At 41.5% G+C, this 21,245-nt stretch overlaps 1 long non-coding RNA gene across 2 annotated transcripts; it reads right to left on the reverse strand.

The window, feature by feature from the left end:
* Positions 1–3,517: 3,517 nt before the first annotated feature.
* On the reverse strand, positions 3,518–19,835 carry LOC123992810. Of its 2 annotated transcripts, none has more exons than XR_006831314.1 (3): positions 19,797–19,835; positions 15,063–15,186; positions 3,518–3,997 (listed from the first exon to the last, which is right to left on the reverse strand). It is a non-coding gene; the product is annotated as an uncharacterized LOC123992810 (long non-coding RNA). The 2 variants fall into 2 exon arrangements; XR_006831312.1 differs by lacking the exon at positions 19,797–19,835 and adding an exon at positions 17,319–17,419 and having other exon boundaries at positions 3,520–3,997.
* Positions 19,836–21,245: the final 1,410 nt, after the last annotated feature.

Below are 21,245 nucleotides of genomic sequence, written 5' to 3' on the forward strand. Positions count from 1 at the left end.
AAGTCCAGGGGCCCATAAATTGGATGAGGGGTACCCGGATTGGGGGGGCGAGGCATGCCTTAAACAAACTGCCGTACCCCCGGTCTGAATAAATGGGGGGTGGGGGTGTCTAGAAGGGGGTTGTAGGATACATTAAATCAGCCTGATTAGAATTTTAGACATGGTTCAGGTCTGACATAGCGAGCGGGCAGCTCTTGAGTGATACTATTCACATCCCAGAAGAGAGGTCAATGGGTCAGAGAAGTTCACAGGACCCATCGCTATTCTCATGCTAACAGTTCATATACACAGACTTAATGCTCACTGGCTAGAAAGACATAAACTATTCCTATTCCTATCTGCTCACTGTGAAACTTACTCCAGCGCCCACTGACTGCTGAATTGGAATGTATAGCAACTTGTTAGTGAGTTTCCCTCTATCTTTCACTCCTCAAACTAGCCTACAACTGCAATATCCTACTGGCTGACTCTTCTGGTTGTGTTTTCTTTTTTTTGTTTACTACTTGCCATATAAAAAAATAGAAACGTATTTCCTTTTCACAAAATAACATGATTTTGCAAATGTGTTGCAGTATATTCTGACACTGCATTTATCTTGGTCTTAAAAAATATGGAAAAAAGTTGGCTTTTTGTATATGAACACAATGTAATTATGACATTGTGCAATCGCCAAAAAGCAATCAAAAATCTTATTTTGTAGTTACTACAGTATTACTACAGATTACTACATATTTTGCCTGAAATCTGCCTGAAATCCTGCGTGGTAAATATCCCAGTAAAACCACCCTGTAAAACAACCCATTATTGTTCCCTCCAATAGTCTCCTGATTGTGGTGAATAGGCTGTAATCACTAGTTAATTTAGTTAGTTAATCACCATATAGTGTTTGTTAAAGCCTGGTCATCAAGGACCTCCCCAAGCCTCTGCCTGTCCATCTCAGCCAAGGGGTCACTGGGGAATAGACAGAAATAGACACTTAATTACTGGCACTTGACCTCTGGCTGTGACCCCTGACCTTGGTATCACATGATTGTCCTTTGGGCGACTGTCCAGAGCATGACTTCTTGACCCTAACCTCCAACCACCTTAAGGCCATTACCAACAGGTCCATGTGCCTCGGACCCACTTTGGTCTCATCAAAGAGGATGCTTCTACTACCTCAAGCTGCTAATTTAACAGACTCAATAATAACAAAGGTGGTGGAGAGTAGGCCTGCATTACAATAAATCAATAAAAATCAAATGAAATTATAATCATTTCTACAGCTTTTTACTTCAGTGTTTTTCTTTGTTGTCCAGTCAAACGTGACAACTGTCGTCCACTTGCGATCTATAATATAAACCACAATATTCATGATGAAGAGAGCTTGCTGCCTTATATTTCAGGAAATATTTTAATGTAAAATGCATGTGAAATATCCCAGCCAACGCACAATTTGTAAGACTACTTGCACAATTGTGTACATTCTGTCTTTGGGGTTGCAAGAAAACACCATATGATTTATCAATTTAAACATTTTATTTTTTGTTAATGCAAAATATAAATAATATTAATAATAGTGTACAACAGTGTATTACTGTTCTGTAATTCTATTACATTTCATTGTGTCAGTCTTTTCACTCCACCAAAACAGCACTATTTGGACTGTTTTCCAGCATGAATTAAACAATTTCCTTGACAACTTTGTAAGTGTTAACATCAATACCAATGATAAGCATTCATTTAGTGTCACGGTCGTCCTCCTCTTCATCTGAAGAGGAGAGGCGAGAAGGATCGGAGGACCAAAATGCGGCATGGTAGGTGTTCATCATTCATTTTAATAAAGAAACACTGAACACTAAAACACTATACAAAAACAATAAACGCAATAACAACCGTGAAGCTAATGAGAACGGTGCTGAAACAAGCAATCAACATAGTATGGTCAGGGCGTGAGTTGGGGTGGGCAGTCTATGTTTGATTTTCTATGATTTGGGGATTTCTCTGTTTCGGCCTAGTATGGTTCTCAATCAGAGGCAGGTGTCATTAGTTGTCTCTGATTGAGAATCATACTTAGGTAGCCTGGGTTGCACTGTTTGTTTGTGGGTGATTGTCTAAATAATGAATACAAAACAAAGGAAATAACGGTCAGAACGTGACATTTAGTTATATTTACTACTTTTTGTCTGTCACAACAAACATGTTTTGATTATAACTACACAAAGACTGAATAATCCCTTCTTGATCTTACTTCTGTCCATCTGTTGTTGACTTTGTGTCACAACTTCCGCCGAGGTTGGCTCTCCTGCCCATTCGGGCTGTGCTCGGCGGTCGTCGTCACCGTCCTATTAGCCACTACCGATCCCTTTTCGGTTATCTGTTGGTTTTGTCTGATTGTTTTCACCTGTGTTAGTTAATTAGTATCTGTATAATATGTAGGTTGTCCCGCCCTTGTTTTGTGCGGGATTGTTTGTTTTTGACATTTCGTTTCGGCTGTCGGTGTTTTTGTGTTTTATTTCTCAGGTTTGTCTGTTTATTCCTGTTTTGGATATTTTTCACCCTGTTTGTATTTTTGGGTTGTCCTTGTTTATTTGTTGTTCACCGGAGAATAAACCTTTATTCATTATTTGCTCTCTGCGCCTGATTCCACCCACCTTGACTAGTCGTGACACTTTGGTCATCAGGATGGACACTGATTGAGGTCAAGGGTGAGATATTGGAGTCAATGTTCGTTCCATCAAATCAGACCTACACTGTATAATCCTAAACATGATTTGGTGTCAGAAAATGGAGTCACTAATCAAGTCTGTCAAGTCTGGAATTAGGAATAGCCTCTAATAGTTTAAACAACTCCATCAAAACAAGTTTAACTTCAGATTTAACCTACTTCAGAAATAACTGCGTTAAATATGGGAATATTTGATTGTATTATATTTACTAATTGACGTACATTTTATGTTCCTGAGGCCACTATTGTTTCTCACTCCCACCTGCATAAATTAGTTTGTTATATGAAAAAGTGGGAGCTGTATCCCAACCCATGGTGCTGTCCAAGGTACTGATACAAGAGGACTAAATGATCAGTTGTTTGCTTTGCACTATGGCCAGCTCCAAAGAGGTGGGTTTCTCTCAGCATGGTAGCCTATATTACAATTGTTTTTATCACCCATACCCCTGTGCTACTTTTATCATTCTAGTTTGAGGCAGGTGTCCTTAGGCCCACTCCCCACCCAAAGTGTTCTTTTGGTTCTCTACATTTACTATCCCTTAAAAAATTGATGAACATGAAGCAAGACACAAATGATCATTGTACATAATTTAATTGACAACAATGTGGAATCACTTTCTTCAGGGTTTGTAAAGAGCAATGCCACGCACGCATGCGCGCACACACACACACACACACAGACACACGGACACACGGACACACGGACACACGGACACACGGACACACACACAGACACACACACACACACACACACACACACACACACACACACACACACACACACACACACACACACACACACACACACACACACACACACACACACACACACACACACACACACACACACACACACACACACACACACACACACACACACATACACAGCAGAGTTTGAATGTCACTTGTGACTTGAGAACATAAGTGTGTTTATGTTTTTCATTATTATTATTACATTGAATCAGTGAAAGCACAACAAATTCAAGAAAGAGTGAATGTGTGAATGTATTCCATGAAAAAATATCAGATTTCTCCAGTATTTTCTAGTCTCTTGTGATTTTTGCCAAAGTATATTTTAAGCATCCTCTTGCATAATCTTCCATAGTCTTCCCTCTAGCTTGTTGTGGTCCTCTGGTTCTGTGAACAGTGTAGGCTACTGTAGCTCCTCATGCCAGATGTATAAACTGACTATGACAGTGACAGAGATGGTTTTAACGGTCTAATGGTTGTTTGGTCCATACCAGGATCCCCAATAGGGTATGCAGAATCCTGACGACTCCATATCCAGACCTGAGAATATGACAGAAATAATTATTAAGAACACACACATACACTATACAGTAAAAGACAAAAGTTTGAACAAACCTACTCATTCAAGGGTTTTTATCTATTTTTACTATTTTTCTACATTGTAGAATAATAGTGAAGACATCAAAACTATGAAATAACACACATGGAATCATGTAGTAACCAAAAAAGTGTTAATCTAATCAAAAAATGCTTTATATTTGAGATTCTTCAAAGTAGCCTTAATGACAGCATTGCACACTTTTAGGATTCTCTCAACCAGCTTCATGATGTAGTCACCTGGAATGCATTTCAATTAGCAGGTGCGCCTTGTTAAAAGTTACCTTGTGGAATTCCTTTCCTTCTTAATGTGTTTGAGCCAATCAGCTGTGCTGTTACAAGGTAGGTGTGGTATATAGAAAATAGCCCTATTTGGTAAAAGACCAAGTCTATATTATAGCAAGAACAGCTCAAATAAGCTAATTGTATCTTTATTTAACTATACAAGTCAGTTAAGATCAAATTCTTATTTTCAATGATGGCCTAGGAACAGTGGGTTAACTGCCTTGTTCAGGGGCAGAACAACAGATTTGTACCTTGTCAGCTAGGGAATTTGAACATGCAACCTTTCGGTTACTAGTCCAACACTCTAACCACTAGGCTACCCTGCCACTGTTTGGTTGCTCTGCCTAAGAGAAAAAACAGTCCATCAGTCCATCATTACTTTAAGAACATTTCAAGAACTTTGAAAGTTTCATTAAGTGCAGTCGCAAAAACCATCAAGCACTATGATTAAACTGGCTCTCATGAGGAACGCAACAGGAAAGGATGACCCAGAAATACCTCTGCTGCAGAGTTAAATGCACCTTAGATTGCAGCCCAAATAAATGCTTCACAGAGTTCAAGTAACAGACACATCTCAACATCAACAGTTCAGAGGAGACTGCGTGACTCAGGCCTTCATGGTTAAATTTCTGCAAAGAAACAAGATACTAAAGGACACCAATAAGAAGAGACTTGCTTGGGCCAAGAAACATGAGCAATGGACATAAGACCGGTGGAAATCTGTCCTTTAGTCTGATGAGTCCAAATTTGACGCAAAGTAGGTAGATGGATGATCTCCGCATGTGTGGTTCCCACCGTGAATCATGGAGGAGGAGGTGTGATGGTGTGGGGTGCTTTGCTGGTGACACTGTCAGTGATTTATTTAGAATTCAAGGTACACTTAATCAGCTACCACAGCATTCTGCAGCGATACGCCATCCCATCTGGTTTGGGCTTAGTGGGACTATCATTTGTTTTTCAACAGGACAATTACCCAAAACACACCTCCAGGCTGTGTAAGGGCTATTGGACCAAGAAAGAGAGTGATGGAGTGCTGCATCAGATGACCTGGCCTCCACAATCACCTGACCTCAACCCAATTGAGATGGTTTGGGATGAGTGAAGGAAAAGCAGCCAACAAGTGCTCAGTATATGTGGGAACTCCTTCAAGACTGTTGGAAAAGCATTCCTCATGAAGCTGGTTGAGAAAATGCCAAGAGTGTGCAAAGCTGTCATCAACGACAGGGTGGCTACTTTTAGGAATCTAAAATATATTTTCATTTAACACTTTTTTGGTTGCTACATGATTCCATATATGTTATTTCATAGTTGTTATGTCTTCACTATTATTCTAAATGTAGAAAATAGTTTAAAAAAAGAATAACCCTTGAATGAGTAAATGTGTCCAAACTTTTGACGGGTACTGTGTATAAATAAGTATTTGGACACCCCTTCAAATTAGATGATTCGGCTATTTCAGCTACACCAGTTGCTGACAGGTGGATAAAATCGAGGACACAGCCATGCAATCCCCATAGACAAACATTGGCAGTAGAATGGCCTTACTGAAGAGCTCAGTGACTTTCAACATGGCACTGTCATAGGATGCCACCTTTCCAACAAGTCAGTTTGTCAAATTTCTGCCCTGCTAGAGCTACTCCGGTCAACTATAAGTGCTGTTATTGTGAAGTGGAAACGTCTAGGAGCAACAAAGGCTCAGCCGTGAAGTGGTAGGCCACGCAACTCACTGAATGAGACCGCAGAGTGCTGAAGCAAGAAGTGCGTAAAAATAATTTGTCCTTGGTAGCAACACTCACTACCGATTTCCAAACTGCCTCTGGATGCAACATCAGCACAATAACTGTTCGTCGGGAGCTTCATGAAATGGGTTTCCAAGGCTGAGCAGCCACACCCAAACCTAAGATCACCATGCGCAATGCCAAGCGTCAGCTGGGGTGGTGTAAAGCGTGCCACCATTGGACTCTGGGGCAGTGGAAACGCATTCTCTGGAGTGATGAATCACGCTTCACCATCTGGCAGTCCGAGGAACGACTCTGGGTTTGGCGGTAGCCAGGAGAACGCTATCTGCCCGAATGCATAGTGCCAACTGTAAAGTTTGGTAGAGGAGGAATAATGGTGTGGGGCTGTTTTTTATGGTTCGGCTAGGCTCCTTAGTTCCAGTGAAGGGAAATCTTAATACTACAGCATACAATGACATTCTACACTATTCTGTGCTTCAACTTTGTGGAACAGTTTGGAGATGGCCCTATCCTGTTTCAGCATGTCAATGCCCCCGTGCAGAAAGCGAGGTCCATACAGAAATGATTTGTCAAGATCGGTTTAGAAGAACTTGACTGGCCTGCACAGAGCCCTGACCTAAACTTCATTTAACACCTTTGGGTTGAATTGGAATGAAGACTGTGAGCCAGGCCTAATTGCCCAAAATCATTCATGCTCATTAATACTTTTGTGGGTAAGTGAAAGCAAGTCCCTGCAGCAATGTTCCAACATCTAGTGGAAAGCCTTCCCAGAAGACTGGAGGCTGTTATAGCAGCAAAGGGGGGACCAGCTCCATATAAATGGCCACAAGTTTAGAATGAGACGTCCACATACTTTTGGTCATGTAGTGTATATAATGCATACATTTTTCACAAAAAAGGGGAATAGTACAGAGACCCAAAACAAAACCTTTTTTGATTCCACTCACTTCTTCAGTCTACCTTGTCCTCCAAACCGGACATTGAACCCACCAATGTAACAGTACTGCAGCCCACTCTCACCCATTTAACAGTACTGCAGCCCACACTCACCCATTTAACAGAACTGCAGCCCACTCTCACCCATTTAACAGTACTGCAGCCCACTCTCACCCATTTAACAGAACTGCAGCCCACTCTCACCCATTTAACAGTACTGCAGCCCACTCTCACCCATTTAACAGAACTGCAGCCCACTCTCACCCATTTAACAGTACTGCAGTCCACTCTCACCCATTTAACAGAACTGCAGCCCACTCTCACCCATTTAACAGTGCTGCAGCCCACTCTCACCCATTTAACAGAACTGCAGCCCACTCTCACCCATTTAACAGTACTGCAGCCCACTCTCACCCATTTAACAGTACTGCAGCCCACTCTCACCCAATTAACAGAACTGCAGCCCACTCTCACCCATTTAACAGAACTGCAGTCCACTCTCACCCATTTAACAGAACTGCACTCCACTCTCACCCATTTAACAGTACTGCAGTCCACTCTCACCCATTTAACAGTACTGCAGTTCACTCACACCCATTTAATAGAACTACAGTCCACTCTCACCCATTTAACAATACTGCAGCCCACTTTCACCCATTTAACAGAACTGCAGCCCACTTTCACCCATTTAACAGAACTGCAGCCCACTTTCACCCATTTAATAGACCTGCAGCCCACTTTCACCCATTTAACATAACTGCAGCCCACTTTCACCCATTTAATAGAACTGCAGCCCACACATATCTGACAAACAAACAGCATTATGAACAACAATATCTGGAATAGTTTCCATATTGGCAAGCTAATAGCAAGCTCAGATGCTTAATTAAGAAGAAAGACAACCTACGGGATTGTATTTTATGCATTTTCTGCCTACCCGAAACACGTACACAACCCATAACAAAGCCAGATCCTTGGTCAACATGATAGCAACCTCTTTATTTACACGACATAAACATAATTTATCTTTATCTTTTATTGATCTTTTATTCATTTTAGACACTTCCAGACATTTATTCAAATCTGAAATGCAAACTGAAATGCACTGAAACGCAAACAGTATTTTCCCCCCTTTCTGCAAATAGGCCCTGCATGCACTGTATTGCATGTTGTTCCTCTCCATTTGAACTCTGTATACATGGAGCTCTGTAGGCTTTAATCACTTCAGGGAGCCGGTCCAGACTCTTTCTCTGTCAATGTTCATCCACTCCCCCATTCAAACAGTCCCTTTCTGTCTCCAACCCCACAATGCAGGGTTTGTCCTTGCTCTCTTTGTCCACCTCTGATATATTTTTTGACTGCTCCCTCTCGTCAGACAGCATGCAACATATGCAAATAGAGGCCCTTTTATTCGCCAGACCCCTCCCCTGAAGGGGAACAACCATGAACAACCACACCCGCATACAAACAGAGAGAGGTGTAGAAATACATGCGCAAAAGGCCTGTACATGCACTTACAGAAACACACACGCACAGACTCACAAACACAAACACTCAAACAAATAGACTGACATACCAGTTATTATACACTGAAAAGTGAAAGTTCTCTCTGGCTGGTATTACCACATCCATAAGGTGGTTCTGTAACACTAGAGTTTTATGCCATCCAAATACTTCTCAATTCAACACAACAATATAATACAATACAACAGAAGCATACTACCTCAAATATACGTAGGTAAAGCATGCAGTGAGTGGCAGAGGAAAAAGTTAGATTACAGGGTGGAGGATGTATGAATTCTCTTCTATAGGGTGAGGGTGCTGAGTCTAGACAGGGATCAAAGGTGTGGGGGGGGGGTACCCTACAAAGATCTACAGAGGGGTAGACTGAGGGAGGGGCCAGACTGGAGCTATGGAGCGTAGACTGAGTATTTGGGGTTTGGGGGAAGACTGTGTGCTTATGGGGGACTAGACTGTGTGTCTGAACTTGGGGTGGAGGTGGTGGGAGGGTAGACTGGAGTTATGGTAAGGAGGTGTCTGATGAACATAAAGCAGTCCTTCCCTCAGAGCTGACATTCCAAAGCTCTGGCCCTGTGCCTTCTGTGAGTGTGCGTTTGTGTGTGTGTGTGTATTGGGGGGGGCTGATGTGCAGCCTACTCCCACCCATTTAGACAGCTCTGACAGCTTGGCCTTTTCACGGGTGCATTGCTGAGCCAGCTGGCTTCCCTTCCTTAGCAACCTCCACAGGGGTCAAAGGGCACCCCCCCCCCCACCCCACCACCTCCAAGACCACCTCTCCCACTGGCCAGAGACCAGACAGCTTGGCAGCCATGAACTTGAGCTTGACGAACTTGACCTATACTACAAGAATACGTTGAAACAAAAAAGCATGCGCATTGCATCACCTGACCAGACGTGGATATTTGATCTGTCAAATAATGATCCAAATCAGATAATAATCTAGAATCAGTAGCACAATGATCAAAATGGAGAAGGAACCAGTATGCAGTATCAGCAAGGACTGAGAGCTACAAATCTATACAGTGCTATACTTAAGACTGAAACTGAGACTCCTCTTCCTAAGTGTTCCTCACTTGCAAATCTGCAGTATTTCTGAGGGATCGCACAATCATTACAGAACTGTAGATAGTACTATACAGTAGCTGTACATCTTCAATCAGATTAAGAACATGCAAAGAAAGAAACAGGTCACTCTCAAGACCTCCCACCACCCCACCTCCAAACTCCATCTTCCCCTAGTGTGATTATAATATGAGTACTGTATTAAAAGCTCAGTCACCTAATTCTCCTCTACTTTCATTAGAGCACAGAAGATCCCTGCTCCGGGACTCTGGGGGCAGACAGACATAATCTGAAAAGCCCTGGATGTGGAAACTTCTCCTGTGTATTCCTCTATAAGATACTTAAAGACAAGGCTTTGTGCTAGATTACTACCGGCCAGAGTTGTATTAGGGAGCCCTGATGAGGCCAGCCTGACCCACATTGGACCCCCCCCACACACACACACACAGACGTGAGCCAGGCTTAATATATATCACAGTGAGCCATTAAAACATTAATACTATCCACACAGCGAGAGGTGAATCCAGAGAGGTAACTTGGGAGATGTACTTATTTCATTAACTGTTTGTGGGCTCCATTACTCACGTACAGAATGGGAACTGTGGGAACACACAAGATCAGTTTATGGTATGACTCTCCCTCACTGAAATACCTCCAAACATTAAATAATACTTTATCCTAAACGCTCAAACAACAGTACTACGATTCAATTAATGCAAGGCTACAATATCTCTAATTTCTTCCCTTCCTTTTCAGGACACACACAGTCATCCGTGGCGGTCACCAAAACATATACAGTCGCTCCCCTATACCAGGAGCATTCAACTCTTACCCTACGAGGTCCGGAGCCAGCTGGTTTTTGGTTCTACCTGATAATGAATTGCACCCATTTGGTGTCCCAGGTCTAAATCAGTCTCTGATGAAAAAATGCAGTGGAACTGGCTTCGAGGTCCAGAGTTGAGTTTGAGGGCCCTATATGTAAATTACGTTTGTTCAGAGATTAAAGGAACATTTTGGCTGATGTATCCATACACGGGAGGGGTAATCTTGCGGAAACTATGATCCCAAATGGTTCTTAAACCATGTCTTAGTGCCACTGACCTCTCTGACCAATCACTGATTGGACATGGCCACCATTTTGATTGAAAACTGGGGTTTAAAATTAAAGTATTCCTCCTTACACACCTCAATACTGATGTGTTATAATGAAATCACTTCAGCTCATAGGTCAACTCTCAAACTATACCACATTTGACATGTTTTGGATCACTTTGGTATTTTCTGTTATAGTTGATTTTCTGTTCAGATAGAAGTTTATGTTTTACTTCTATACCAAATTCCCATGAACTGGAACTGTAGAACAGAATGTATTTTATATGAACTAACTGTGTTCTTTCCTAAATGCAAATATGGCTTAGTGACTCATTAAAGAAAACACACAGGGGAACATTGTTTGTCTGTGAACACTGAACAGATGTGCCTGGACAGTACTGAGGCTGGGTGGGGGGTCTAAATACCTTTTGAATGCATGCATCCAGTATTTGAAAGAAACACCTGTCTCCTTTAAATGCTAGTATAGTGACCATGAATACATTTAGATTGCCTCACAAATCTGCCTCGGTCGCTGACTCTCTTTGGCCACTGTGCCGACGACTGTAGCATCTGTCACATAGAGCTGACCCCCCCCACCCCATCCCACCACACACACAGACACACAGACACACCCTCAATAACTCCCCCTAATTCTCCATTACTGACATGCAATTAAACGCATACAGGTCTTTTGATTGAGCTTGCGCCTCGCTGTTACTCTGCTTACAGTAGCTTCTGCTCCACGCGGGGAGGCGGAGGGAAAGAAACATGGCCACTCACCCTATACACACTATCATGTGTCTCTCTCCCTCCCTCTTAGCATCCTTCAGCCTCTCCCTGCCCCTCTCTTTCCTCTCCTTTCCACCAATATGTCTTTTACCTCTTTTCGATGAGCAACTGTCGACATTTCAAAGTGGCGTTCTATAGCTGTTTTTAGTCTGTTCAAAAGCAGATTGTCTGTCAGACATATTTTCTTCCTCTCTTTGTTTGCTATAACACAGTAGTACCACTCTTATAGAAAAGCGATGAAGTGTCATCTGAGTGAATTCTCTCTCTCTTTCTGTCCCCTTTATAGTTTCACATATGCAGTATATAAGAGAGACAGGCCTAACACAGTTACAGTATATAAAGAGCTGTGCGCATCATTCATCTGAAGAAGAAGGGTAATACTCTATGGGCCGGTTTCCTGGACCTAGATTATGTCTATTCCTGGACTGAAAAGCATACTCAATGGAGAATCTCTACTAGTTCCTTTTAGTCCAGGACTAGTCATAATGCTGTTCTGGGAAACCAGCTTTGTAAATATAAATGAGACATTCATTAAACCTGCATGATGAAGGAGATGGATGATGAGTCAGCTGTTTCAACACACCTTGCAGGTCCGCTGAAAGTACTCAGTCATTCAATACATCACTTTTCATCTACTTCAACCAAATGAACTACTATACCATTAGATTCCCTCTGATACATCCAGTGGTCTCAGTGGGTTTTCTCTATCTATACCTGGTTCCTCTGTGGAACCTGCTCCATGCACCCCAGAGATAAAATGAGGTAGAGGAGGAGAGCTTGGCAGAGAGGAAACACGTCAGATCCACTGATAACACTGAAACACTCCCTGCCTTTTTTTTGTCTCAGACTTAAATCTATTTTACCACTAAAGCAACAACAAAACAATAGTGATGAGTAACATTTCACCTGTAATGTGACTTATATTTCTATCATATCCCTTTGCCGGCTTGTGTATATTGTGTACATTGTTAGCGTACATACTGTATAACGGCAGTCAAATCTCCTATACGTTTGTCAAAGTATTTCCCAGTCCACAGCAATGTCCCTCTCAGTCATGCAGAGCAGACTGAATAGACTAATGAACCCAGTCAGGTGGCACTCTAGTGTGTGAACCTAACCCCACCCACCACTCCTCACACATCCAATCAACATATCAAATGCACATATTAAAACACACACCACATACACATTAAACCCAGTCGCTCACAAGACTCTCCTGATCGGTTAAAACATTCTAATGTCTGTGGCATCTGCTCATAGTCTAGTCTGGAGGGCCTTTCCCACCCTGCCCCCCCGGCCCTCCAGGCCCAGGCCTCACCTCACCACCAGCCCTCACAATAGTGGGGATAGTTTTTTTTGGGGGGGGGGGGGTGAACAGCCTTTGAGGGGGAGAGAGAGTGGGGATGAATAATAATGTGAAAACGCAGGCCTCTGTTCATTAACACACGAACGCAGGCTGCAGCTGCACACATTGGCCCTTAATGCAGACTCTCTCTCTTGGCCTCTCTGCTTTTCGCTCTCTCTCTCTCTTGCCCCCGTTTCAGGTTGATGCAGGAACCGCCAGGGGCACAGGGTGGCATTTATACCAGACTTAAGTCTGATTTTGGTGTGTGCTTGTGCGTGTTTGTGCGTGTGTTTTGCATGTCTGACCATCTCTGTCTGTGCACTTCATTCATAAATCAAGCCAGTTGCGCAATGTAGGCAATGCTATTTCTACAGTTTTTGTGATTATAATAGCTCCCTTACATGTCTCATCATTAATATTTGGGAGTAGAGTATACAGAAATTAGGTAGTAATTTGCTAGTAAAGTATGCTCACACAGATGCACGCACACACACACACACCCCACATACATAAACTTGATTCTTAAAAAGATTAATATAGATTAATATGAATCAATTAATAATTTGGGAATGGCAAGTAACAGCCAAGTATGAGCATAACTTTGTAAATTGTCCTTGATGTTTGTTTGATAATCTCACACAATATCTGAATAATTATTCCATAGCATTCATCATTTAATTACACAGTAGGTACATGTGAGTTTGATGTAGTAAGATACTACAACTGTACTGTATAATTTGGAGCACTATATTAGTCTTCATCTGAACAAAAACGTTTTCATGAGAAAAAAACAACTAAGATTAAGAATGAATCTTATAGAAAAATGTATTTAGCAGGTATCTGTTGTAGATTATCAATGAAACATTTTAAACCCCATTCAAAATCCCTCGTTGCAAACTATTTGCATCAAGCAGGACAACCATCAACACAACCCACACTAGACTACTTCCCGAGAGCACTAAGCCTTTCAGAACAAAATGTCCCTGCCCGTAGTCTTTTTCATATCATTGTTTTAATCATCACTGTATGTCTAATAAATCACTATGTCTGTTTATTTCATGTAAATAACTCAAACTATTTCTTCTCATTTATTTTCCTGAGCCTCCTTTTGCCATTGAAAGGCTCAGTCTGATCATGTGGGCGACAGACGAGTGCCCCCCCCCTCTTGACAGCGAAGATAAATGTTTTAACTTTAAGAGTTCATTTCATGCAATCCTACACATTTTGTCATGGGGGGTAGAGAAAATCTTGCAGTTTTAAAGCAAGTTTGATGCAATTCTACACATTCTGCCATGGGGCGGAGAGAATATTTTGCAATTTTACAACACATTTCATCCAATTGTACTTATTTTGACATGAGGTGGAGAGGAATGTTTGATTTTAATATGATTTCTGAGTGAGACTGATTAACAAAATAAATAGGGGGCCGCCCTGGCTGATAATTTGACTATGATAACACGTTTTGATAGCTGGCAGTTAAATGAACTTAGCAATCAAAAACATTTTTCGCTAACATGGGCTAATTAATTGGTTATCAATGACTGATATAACTAGAGAAAAACTGTTGATGCACAATGAAATTTAGAATTTGCACCTTGCATATTCTACTATTCTAACTCGTTGAGACCCCGACTGAGTTTTTTATTTTTACCTCACTTACCCCTTCAAAGAATGAGGAGCCATATGCATATAAAAGATGGACTGGTTATTGGTCAGATCTGATCAGATTGTGATGTCATGCTTATGGGACAAAAATTCCATCCCACCTGAACAGGCTGAAATTCCATGATCATATTTTTCACAATTTCAGAGTGTTATTTTGACGTCATAGTGTGGAAATATCTTTATTTTTTTAAGGAAACACGTTTTTGACTGCACTGCTCCTTTAAAATATTCTATAACATAATCACGGTCTTCTCAGAATAGCATATCCTATTTGAGCGGGAGGAATAGGCCTTCCTTCCTCTACCGTAAAGAGTAAAACGCAGCCAAGAGAAAATTGTAGGCTTCCTGCAATCCTCCAATCGGTGCCAGCTCATTCATTTTGTTTGCCACCCAGCCCCCTGCCTCCTTCTCCTTGCCCCAACCCCTTCTATTTTAATTAATAGTAGAAGGCCATGTGTGATGTGGGAGGAAATAGGGAATACCCCCCCTCTCTCTTCACCACCCCCTAACAATTTTTCACCCCCATTCCCACTCCCACCTCTGGTACCCAACAGAGGACCATGATGCAACTCACCTCGTGTGCCAGCCCAGCCATTTTAGGTACCGCGGCAACGTCTCCCAAGATGGCTCCTTTCTCTCCTCTTTCAGCACCCATCCGGCGGGGATCAGGCATAGTCTTTGTCCCCTCTCTTGTCTCCCTGTTGGCAGTACAGATGACATTAGAGGCTGGTGGGTGAAGGGGGTGGGGTGTTGGGATAGGGGTTGGCAATTGCCAGATAGTTTCATCCTCCTATTTCTCTTTTTGCAGTGATTCTGTCCCCTTTTTGTGCTCCTTGATCGCACCAAGTTGTGAACAAGTCACCTGTGGAGAAAGCAGGTGGACGAGAAAAACATACACCATGATATTTGGTGATTATTACCCTTTTCAAAGCCATGGCAACTCCCTCTTCAGATTATTTTTAAGAGACAAATGTGGACGCACAATTCCTCTAGTTCCTTAAAATGTTAACATATAGAGCATTTAAAAATGACACTACAGAAACCCATTCTGCTTTCATCTAATTATTTTATGACATACATCTATACACACTCTACTTACACAGATGTGCTTTTTATTTTTTGGCTGCCTGAGGAGTTGTCTGACTCATGTATTACATTGATACAGCTGGAGATGTACAGTAACAGTGTGTGACTGACATGTGCAGAACCCAGCATGCTGTTGGTCAATATCTTAACCCATTACCTGTGCATGATGACTGATGCAGGATTTAAAGGATTTAAAGCTAGTACGGATAACACATGCACGCCTCTCCCAGGAATTTCTCCCCAAGTCATCCTTATTACATCATCCACCCAAGCTAACAACACCACAATTAACGAAATCAAAGGAAATCTATACTATTGCAAGACTTTGTGATGGCGTACAGAATGCCCTGACTATACTGTAAAGACCACACTGAGTGAAAGCTCGTTCCAGGCATGCAAGGGAAAAGAACTAGGACTTTGACATAAATCCAATCTCCCTATCTGAATCAAAGCAATTAGCCCGGCCTGGGCTGACAGTGAGCCTGCTGCAGCAGGTAGTTAAAAGGGATGAATGAAAACTCATCTCACTTTAGTGCTCTCTAGGCTTTACAATCTCAGTTGCTTAATTCTCCGGCCAAAGCACACAAAGTAGGTGAAGTAGAAAGTTAAGAAGTGCGAGCCCTGTATCCTGGATGTCCCTGCCCTTGTTATTGAGAGGACACAATGTATTGGTAGAATTACGCCCAAGGTCTCAGACACTTCAATTGTAACTGCAGTCTGCAAGTGTTTTTCTTACCTATGGGTGTATTCTTAGAGTAGGCTTACCTATACCATTCACATTTAGTTGCATTTCTAGTGTATTGCATATTCAAATAGCCTACACTGCCTAGAACACGTAGTGCTTCACTGGCAGGTTTAGCCTAGACTCTTATTTGGCTATTCTTTCAAGCATCCTTTAATTTTTCGTTTTCCTAATGGCTTGAATAAGGAATAGGCACACTGTAATATTTTTGTTGCCAAAATGTAAGAGATTCATTTAAATTAGAAGGTGTGAATCGTGGCCATGGCAGAGTGCTGGCAGGGTGGTGGTTGAACGTGGCGGTTTAACTTAATACGCAGCCAGAGAGAGCGAGTTGTTTTGCATTCAGCACCATGTTCTAGAACGGCCTGAATGGATAGCTCCCGCGTTGGCAGACTCGGTGGATAATCGCCTCGAGAACACAAACTAATCCAAACACATCGAAACAGATTCATACCTCGTCAGTGACTGCGACTAATGCCACAAACCAACATCGGGCCCTAATAAGCATAGCCCTATATTCACAAATGTAATCGAGTCATGTGCTTGTTGTAATAACTTTTATGGCAGCCTTAGCCATTATCAAAAAGGCAAAGACGTGGTATTTAGATTACCTTATTCGAAAAGTGTTAAAGGTAAAGAGAGGCCTGTAGTCCTTATTTGGCCACAAACATGGTCATAAGAGTAGCGCACACCCTTACCACAAAGGAAACAGCCAAAAAGGCCTAGAAAAACGAACAAATGTCCTCAAGCCAGTCGAGGCGGGCATACATTAAGGAATGTTCACGATGTCAGAGTTCGGATAAAAGTAGGCTTACTTCTGCTCATATGTTGTTTACTGAAATAAAAAAGGCAGCCATTTCAAATCAATTGTTGATTTTGTTTGATTATATTTGTAACCATAAATATTAAAAACACAATAATGTCTAACAAATTACATTGCAAGCATTGTGACAACAAATACGTTTATTGTTTTTACAATTAACCACATGACGTGTTGCTTACCTTTGAGGTGGAACTTGGCGAAACTTGTTAGAAGGCCTAATTAGTTGTAGGTATACCCTAGGCCTTATTTCCTACCTGACCGTGAATGTGGAAGTAATTTCTACTTTCGGTTATCTAGCTTTATGACAGGTATTTAATACTCATACAGCTAGATAACCAAAGACAGAAACCGACCTCCGGTTTACATGCATTTTCGTAGACTACATTGTCTTGCTGCCTCGTACTCATGACCGATTGGTGAGCGGTAGTGATGACGTGCTTCATCCGACACCTTGAGAGAGGAAGGAATGATAGATATGATTTAAATTTGTTATGACCATAATAAATGTCCTTTTACCAATGACGGCCGAAAATAACTGGGGAAAATATTCTATTATATTCTAGAGATGTCCATATATTCTATTCGGAGATGTTCATGTGGCGTGAGGACAGGACACTGACAGCGAGTCATCAAATTCATTTTTAAAGGACCAATAAGGACAAGATAGACCTGAATAAACATTGACTATAAGTGAGTGGCGTTTATACAGTTAGGCCTGTTATTACAATATATCTTTCAGGCTATGGCAACAAAAAGGCCTACACTGATTGACCTTATCATTGATAGGCATAGGCCTATCATTCGATTATATTTAGTTTTCTAATCATTATTAGGAAGTTCATCAACAGGTAGGCTAGAAAACGTATAGGGTTACACTCGATGTGAGTAAAAAAATGTGATTGCCTTTAATTGAAGGGGGGAAAATATATCCAAACCAACTCAGTTCGAACAAAGTGGCTAATTTATTGTTCTACGATCAAGATAGTTTGTATAATGTGCGCATGGGACTTGGTTATGTTGGGCCTATATATAAATGATCTGTCGCCTGAATTAAATTAATCAAGTGTCTTATCTTAATTTAGAAGATATCGCCACAGCATTGTGGAGATTTTGGAGAGGTTTCCTTGTCAAAGCTTTTCATTTATCTCAGAGACAGAAAAAAACATTTCCTGGTGTGTCTAGTATCAAATCATAGTCTAGTAAAGTAGACTGCGTTATATCTTGAAAATGATAATTGTATTCTTAGTAAGTAATTCAGTAAATGTGATGTTACGAGTGTTGATTAATTGGCATGAGAGGATAGCGCCAACAGGTCCTCTCCAACAGGTGCTTTGTTACATTTCATTAGGCTAATATTAATGGACAATGCTTACACAGAAATAAACTATTAAACTTCCACTGAAAATAGGCAATATGACTCAAAGAGATGTGAATAGCTTACATTTGATTTACTAAATGACTCATTAGTTGTGTAAGGGTGTAGGCTGCATAGGGCCTACTGATTTGGTTTGCATTTGGACAGTTATTTTCCTTCTATCCATTAATATACAATTTACTGAACAACAACCAAACTTAAGAGTTCCTTGTCTGTAATCAAACTAACTAAATGTGAATAAAGACAATCAAAAGCAGACCTAGGCTCACAAGTTCTTCCTAGTCGCAATACGAACCATTGTTTGTTTTGTATTTTAAGAACAACAACACTATTAGACTTAGTGAAAAGTATTTTTAAAGACTGAATGATTTGTCTATATGTCACTGTTTAGAAGTTTAGCATATTTAGAGGATGACTTGGACGTGAAACTGAATTTGAGATAGCGCGGCTATAACGCATGATATGGCGAATATATCGCGTAGGACTCGGCCCTCATGCTGTCTTCAGTTCAAGCACGTTCCGATTTACAAACCACCCACCCGTTTACAAACATACAAGATAGAAAAGAAGGACTATGCTATATAATAGACCAGAATTCAAACGCTAGTAATATGATTGTCGAGTTGCCTTTGTGTGCCCCTAGGCCTGGTCACTTTTATTGAGAGTTCTTGCCAATGACCTAGTTCCGAATCAAGGGCTATATTCACATCAAAAGCAAGGCTATAGCCTGGATAGGAAAATCACAGTATTCTAATCTATTAGTCTACTCAAAATTGCACAGTACATTGTAAGTCGCTCTGGATAAGAGCGTCTGCTAAATGACTTAAATGTAAATGTAAATGTTATAACACTTCCGACAAGAATGTCGGCTACTTTTCTATTCGATGTAAATAAATAACATATGCCCCAATATATTATAATGTACTCGATGCCAGAAGCGCACGCCTATTTATAATCAATGCACAACAAAAATCCGATAATTGTAAGTAAAAGGTGACCACCAGCAAACCAGACACATCCAAGGCAGCAGGCAGACCATGGACATGACGAGAGAACAGATTCCTTGAAAGGTGCAATCTATCCTTATCTAAGATACCCTGTCTGTGTGCAGTGATGCCGCTATAGCTTACTTGTGTTTAAGTCCTAGATTAAGAACTATTTTTCTTTAATCCCCATTTTTCAGTCTTCAGTTCTATCTTTCCCTCCACGTGCGTATGCTATGTCTAGATAACTCGCGCTCTCGCTCCTCATCTGTCCGACCTATCATTGCATTAATACGCACCGTCTTCTCCCCTAGTCCGTCTCCTTCCCTAGTCCTCCGAGCTCTAGCCTACTCACTTCGTGCGCGCATCCTCTGGTGACAATTTTTGCACACCGTGACGCCATTCCAGTGGCAGGTTGTTGTATGTCCAATCACAGAACCCAATGAAAACGAAGGTTTTTGTATGTGCGCATGTGTTGTTGGTAAGGTGCATGGGGTTGGGAGTCCTTCTGTAAATGTCTTATTAACAACCATTGATTATCTCCATTGTCAAATCAGTGCAAATTGATACACAGTTTGGAATCCAAATGTGCCAGTTTTTGACGCGTTATTCTTATTCCTCATATGCATATGCAAACTATGAGTTATATTTGGTGATGTCCAGTTATGCCCGCATACAACTAACGTAGGCTAATATGGCTCATGTTTACTCGTTAAATGTAGGCTATTACGGAGAAACAAAACTAGAGAGGAATGTATACGTTTCACTTGATAGCCTTTACTAATTTACGCATTGGCCTAATTGGTGCGTAAAAGGCGACTCTTTATCCAGCCACATTAATTATGGCAACGTACACGTAGGTTCTTGAATCATGTCATAGTAGCCTAATAAAATTAAATATAACTGCCTGTCTGAATAATGACTGAAACTCAATTCCTACAAGGGAGTCTGTATTTGTTTCAAATCAAATCAAATCAAATGTTATTCACCTTACAGTGAAATGCTTACTTACAAGCCCTTAACCAACGGTGCAGTTTTTAAGTAAAAAATAGGTATTAGGTAAACAATATATAAGCAAAAAAAGAAATGGAAAAAAACTGTTAAAAAAACAACAGTAAGGAGGTACAGGTGTTACTGGTACAGAGTCAATGTGCAGGTGCACCGGTTAGTTGGGGCTATTTGAGGTAATATGTACATATAGGGTTCGTTAAAGTGACTATGCATGGATGACAAACAGAGAGTAGCAGCTGCCTCAAAGAGGGGTTGGGGGGGGGCTGGACACAATGCATAGGGTAGCCATTTGATTAGCTGTTCAGGAGTCTTATGGCTTGGGGGTAAAGCTGTTGACAAGCCTTTTGGTTCTAGACTTGGTGCTCCGGTACCGCTTGCCATGCGGTAGCAGAGAGAACAGTCTATGACTGGGGTGTCTGGAGTCTTTGACAATTTTTAGGGCCTTCCTCTGACACTGCCTGATATAGAGGTTCTGGATGGCAGGCAGCGTAGCCTCAGTGATGTACTGGGCCTTACGCACTACCCTCTGTAGTGCCTTGCGGTCGGAGTCTGAGCAGCTGCCGTACCAGGCAGTGTAGCAACCAGGACGCTCTTGATGTTGCAGCTGTAGAACCTTTTGAGGATCTGAGGACCCATGACAAATCTTTTAAGTTACCTGAGGTGGCATAGGCTTTGTCGTACCCTCTTCACGACTGTCTTGGTGTGTTTGGACCACTCTAGTTTGTTGGTGTTGTGGA

Source organism: Oncorhynchus gorbuscha, linkage group LG02 (genome assembly GCF_021184085.1).
Source record: "Oncorhynchus gorbuscha isolate QuinsamMale2020 ecotype Even-year linkage group LG02, OgorEven_v1.0, whole genome shotgun sequence".
In the NCBI taxonomy this organism is placed as follows: Eukaryota; Metazoa; Chordata; class Actinopteri; order Salmoniformes; family Salmonidae; genus Oncorhynchus; species Oncorhynchus gorbuscha.